A 5967-nucleotide genomic window follows, 5' to 3' on the forward strand; every position below is an offset into this window, starting at 1 on the left:
TGACATAGATTGGTTGAAGGCAGTTAGGGTAACTATTGCTGTCTTATCTTTTGGGGTTCATTCACTCATTTTTCCACCTCTCAACCAAACCCTCCCGTTTGCAACTCGTTCCAGTGATTCATGGTTTTGTTACTGTGTGGCACCAGGTACCTCTTCCTCCTTACATCGTTGTTAAGCTCATGATTTTTCCTTGTACTATAATCTTTTTCCTTATTAGTCCCTGCCATCTAGCATCCGGCAGGGACTATAGTAATCGATATGACTCCTACTTAGCATTACTTCACCCCTTTCCTTCTCTGTTATACGGCGGTTAGATCAAAGTTAGATCAAAGTTTCAAGGCTGTCTACCCTCCCTCACAGGATGCCGAAGGACTGCCATCTTATTTGGCCTCTTCCCGAGGCGGAAGAGGCCCGACCATGGCTTATATTAGTTTTACGCCTGCTGCATTTTGGCTAACCGTAAACGGTTTTGTTTTAATGTTAACATTAGTTTGAAACGTTAAATGTCTGAGATTGGTAGGTAGTTACAAGCAACATATCATAAGTTCGTTCATTAGCAATCGCAGGTAATTACAAGTGTCTTTGCATGTGTTACAGGTGGATGATGCAGCGCAGCTGTGCTTTGCTTTATATTCATTGTAGCTTCTAAGGAACTCCTCAGCCTTCATTTTCCGCCCAGACAACGTCCAGTTCCGCTTGCTTGTCGCTAAGAGGCTTGGCCGTATAGAGGCTCAGGCTCTTCTGCCCAGTGGAAGGGTTTTCTTCTTTTTCTTTATAACTGCTTGGTCCATCTGCTTCTGAGCAGCAGATTTCTGCTCCTGAACAGCAGTAGCCGCTGCCTGACGAGCGGCGAATCGAACAGTAGTTTCATTATAACTGCTTGGTCCATCTGCTTCTGAGCAGCAGATTTCTGCTCCTCAACAGCAGTAGCCGCTGCCTGAATAGTTGCGGCCAGCCTGAATAGCATGTGGTAAGTCCTAACCTGCCTGCCAAAACATAATGGTTCAGCAAAGTAAATCCATGAATCCGAGGTTGATCTTATGATGTTAAATTTTGATATAAGATGAATTTCAGTAAAAAACAAGATCTGTCAACAACATATTTTATTTAAGAACATGAAATCCACTTACTATTAGAATTCTTTATACAAAAAACATGCGGGAACTAAATTGAACATCAATAGCAGCGGCAACTTTTCACCCGTTTAGTTCACTGGCTTTAGAACTGTAGGGTATAGAAAAACATTTTGCAGTATTTTCAAAAAAAAACTTAGAAACCCTTAATATAACTAAAAACAAAATTCACTGGAACCTCGTACATAAACTTAGCACACTTTTCTGTGAGAGATTTCCTAAAAACAATGTCGACAGGAATGGGAAAAAACCAGAAAAGCTCAAGAGTCGGGTGAAAGGACCTGAACTCAGAAACAAGATTTCGGCAACCCTCACGTGAGCTGGAACAGATACCCAGTTGGGCCATAAGGGTCTGCAAACCTTGAAAACAAAGAAATTATGCCATTGAGGACCAAATCGAATTTCAGACATAAGCCAACTGGGCACGCAGATTCACCTGACCTGTAGTAAAAGAAAAGGGAGAAATGAATACAACAACAACAAATCTATTAACTTTAGGTAAAATTGGAAAACTCAGAACAACCCTTGAATTCATTATTGACTTAAAGCACAGTCAGAAAACCCTTGCTTATAACTAAAAACAAAATTCATTGGAACCTCTTACATAAACTTAGCACACTTTTCTGTGAGAGATTTCCTAAAAACAATGTCGAGAGGAATGGGAAAAAACCAGAAAAGCTCAAGAGTCGGGTGAAAGGACCTGAACTCAGAAACAAGATTTCGGCAACCCTCACTGAGCTGGAACAGATACCCAGTTGGGCCATAAGGGTCCGCAAACCTTGAAAACAAAAAAATTATGCCATTGAGGACCAAATCGAATTTCAGACATAAGCCAGCATTGGGCACGCAGATTCACCTGACCTGTAGTAAAAGAAAAGGGAGAAATGAATACAACAACAACAAATCTATTAACTTTAGGTACAATTGGAAAACTCAGAACAACCCTTGAATTCATTATTGACTTAAAGCACAGTCAGAAAACCCTTGCTTCTCCTTGTATGCAAGTATAAAGCACTGCAGCCATGAAATAAATGTAAGAAGATGGATCTTTGCCATTTAGAGGAGCACAATGCCGAATAGGAAAAATTTATATCATACAAAATAGAATAAGGATAAAATCATTTAGTTTCTTTGAATAATAACGAAAGGAGAAACCAAAATCAACGCAGAGTTGTACAAGAGCTTACCTCCTTGTAGGAGAAGTGGGAAATCGCTGAAGTTAGAGACAAATCACCAAATTGTAGAGCGACTTCACAGTCGACGAAATAATGGAATGAGGGTTTGGACAGACGGTGGGGTATGTCAGTTGCCCTAATCGTAGAGGGATAGATCTGAACCATCCACTAAACCTTCATCTTGCGATCGAGAGCAGACCATTTGTCAGTCGAGTGCGACTAACGCTTGTTAGGGCTCTAGAAAGTTTCACCAAGTACAAATTCTGTGTCGTCCATGAATGTCTTACTTTACGAGCTACCTTTGCTTCTGTCCCAGCGTCTGTAACCTCTGTGGTGGCCTTGCTCCTGCTTCTGGAACTTGCTGCATCTGGTGGAACTACTCGCTTTGATTTTGCACCTGAAATGCCAGGTTGTTTGGTATACCGCTGGTACTTTGTGAGATGGCCGCTGCTGGTTCAAGTGGCCTATCCCATTGCCTTCTGAAATAGATCTTTAGTCCCTTGCAAGCTTTGAATCAATCTAACTATCCTTGGGCAACCTTTGAGTAGACCACAGGCGGGTACTATCGGATAGAAGCCAGCTAGAACACAATCTTTCTCCTATAACACGTGTAATACATGCGCCATGCTCTCCACATGTGGTACATGCGTCTTGGTGCTCCATGCTCGCTATTACAAAACAATTAAATAAATTTTTGGGCCTACATTAATTTATCAATGTATTGTTATATCTCTTGCTTAGGTTACTGGTTATGTTTTATTTTTCATATAACATCAACGTATCATTCTGATTAATAATTCCATTCACTCGGATCCAGGTTCGGCGAAGACAGATCCAGGTTCTTGCGATCTCATTGGACCTATTTCCATTTGTTTTCTTTCTGCAACATATCTTATGATATGTCTTTGTGATTGAGTGCTCCTGGACTGACTTGATGTACAGGTGGCATCAAAGTGGAAAAAGTTCGATGCTATGATCTTTACATTTTGTCTTATCAATTGAGTCTAAAGATTGAGTCTTATCAGTTGAGCCTTTTTAGGTTAATTTTTCCGAGTTAATAATGATTAAACATTAAGATTGGACTTTCAAAACTGGACAATTTGTCAAATTTAACAGGTTTAGTTATAATTATAATATAGAGATATTTTGTATTTAACAACAAACTACTAAAATTATACATGTACATGTAGTGATCGACTTTCTGCTTGATCATCGAAAATAAAATGTTTTTTTAACTTGGACTGGTTTATCGATATGCTCATAAGTAAACAAGCATGCCCCAATGGCTCAATCTCATCTGTTGGGAACATGGGCAATCTCTTGAATCTGGCGATCGTTCAAAGATCGTTCAAACTAGGCAGGTCGGTGCTCCCCCCGAACCGACGGCAAGCAACGAAGCAAGTAATGAAAGCAGTACTAACTTTTCACTCAGCGGAAGGGACTTGCTAGTCTCTGGCTATCGTGTTTTTTCTTCGCTCAACAGCAGGGACCTAATGAAGATTTAGAGCCCTCACAGTCATTACTTTCAATATATAACGTTAATAGGATCTGTATTGAGCACCTGAAAATTCACTGTATCTGCAGACTCACTGATTCTTTGGTATCATTTTATTTTTCAAAATGTCTGACTATGAGCTTGGTGCTTTTTTGTGTCGCAGGAAAATCCACTCTCACTGATTCTTTGGTAGCAGCAGCGGGTATCATTGCTCAAGAAGTTGCTGCTGGAGATGTCCGTTGGTATCATTGCTCAAGAAGTTGCTGGAGATGGCAGATGAAGCTGAACCGTTCCCTTCGTTTCTGCAAGAGTTTTTGCTATTTTTTGCTTTCGTTTCTGCAAGAGTTTTTGCTATTTTTTGCATTCGCAGGGACTCGCTGCTTCGCAGCCGGTCTTGTTTAATTATAGTATCTATGAGCTTACATGTTATTACCTATATAGTAGCGCTACATTTGAAGGTTAGTACTACAGATCTTGTACATGAACCGATGAGAGCAGTTCTAATCACTCAGGTAAAATTCACGATCCTTTGTTACTTTTTTGCGTTAAGAGTTGATATTATTTTCCTTTTTATTTCTCGGCACCAATGATTAAGGGGTTCTTCACTTATAGGTTGGTTCCCACTCGACATTGGAATCTGACCATCCTAACAGGTGAGAATCCCAACGTGATATACAAATGTTTCTTCTTCCACCAAGGTTAATTTAGATGTTTTCTAATCAATTTTTCTTTCTTGTTTTCCCTAGGTAGGGTTTGTAACTTATTTTTAATGATACAATTTCTTCGTATGGGAACTCACGGTCGGCTCCAAAAATACACTTACACATTTCCTTCTCTCCAGGTTCTAATTTTGTGTCGTTTATGTGAGGCTTTCGTTCATATTTCCATTTTTGCGCAATAAAATGCATGTGTCAGCTCCTAGGAAATTTGATGAAGGTTTTTCGTATGTCGTGTGGAATCCTAGAATTTCTAGTTTCAATTTAGGGTTGAACTAACTATTAATGTAATTTTTTCTTTGTTCGATTATGGGTTAATTTTTTTTCTTTTGAATGGACTGTAGGCACAACAATTGTATCTTACTTTAACTTCCAAAATTATTGTAAGATGTATTTAATTATTTGGTCCAAGATTGTTTTTCCATGGCTGCAAGGACTATTCTTTTAAGAGCAAGTAATGATAATTCAGGTTTCTCTGTTGTGAATATTAGGTTTTAAATTTATTCGCAGCTTGATTATTCTTTTAAGTTTTTAAGCACCTGAGAAATTTTGGTTGTATTACATGTAATTTTTTTTAGGTTTATTGCTATTGGCGGCCGACTATATTACAGTCCTAGAATACATTGTGTGCTTTAGTATAACTTTATATTACAGTGTTCTCATAATGCACTTTAGTCTCTTAGAATTAGGTTTTCACTTTCAAGCTTGTAATGTGATCAATTCATATTTTTTAGTGAAATACTTACTTCACGGTTCCCTCCAGTTAATATTACTTGTTAATCTTTTTTTTATATTTTGCAGTGCCCGACAGAGAGCATGTCCCATAGCTCTTGGGACCTTCTCTATGCCCATGGGGTATCCTAATTGACAATTATAATACTAGACATTGGATTGTTCCATGTTGAAACCCTAGGTCTGTCTAGTTGGAACTTAACTAAAGCCATGACTCTGTATTTCTTTCCCATACATTAATGTTATCAGTTCAGGTTGGATAGAGTTACATTGTTACAAGTTTGAGGAGTTTTTCTTCTAACTTGATTGTTTCCTTTTCCCAAGGTTGTCTATAGTCTCATGGCTACCTGAATCCATTCATAAATGTAAACCCTATTTTCACACTTCATTTGGTCAAAGCATGCACATACTTATATGTATGTATTCCAGCTTGAACCCTTATAAGGAAGAATCTTTGTGGCTAAAGTTGGGAAGGAACATTTTTCCTTAAGAATAAGGGCATGAATTGTTTAGAGAATTATTAACAGAGTGTCCCACAACATCTCATACTTCTTAGTATCTATCATATTCACAACAACTCATAATTCATTATTTCTCTATTACATTCCTATTAATTCACTACAACATTTACAATGATTCTCTACAACATTTACAATTGTTCTTTACAACATTTACAATGCTTCATATCTTCGTGAAAAGAGATATAGATACTTATT

The 5967-nt window shown here is 38.3% G+C and overlaps 1 long non-coding RNA gene across 1 annotated transcript; it reads right to left on the minus strand.

Moving 5' to 3' along the window:
• Positions 1-561: 561 nt before the first annotated feature.
• Positions 562-2847, minus strand: LOC149237764 (uncharacterized). The gene is made up of 4 exons (XR_016245307.1): positions 2321-2847; positions 1834-1994; positions 1415-1574; positions 562-986 (listed from the first exon to the last, which is right to left on the minus strand). It is a non-coding gene; the product is annotated as an uncharacterized LOC149237764 (long non-coding RNA).
• Positions 2848-5967: the final 3120 nt, after the last annotated feature.

Source organism: Pinus tabuliformis, chromosome 8, assembly GCF_031772625.1.
Source record: "Pinus tabuliformis cultivar Carrire ecotype Pingquan chromosome 8, CPIR1, whole genome shotgun sequence".
Taxonomy (NCBI): domain Eukaryota; kingdom Viridiplantae; phylum Streptophyta; class Pinopsida; order Pinales; family Pinaceae; genus Pinus; species Pinus tabuliformis.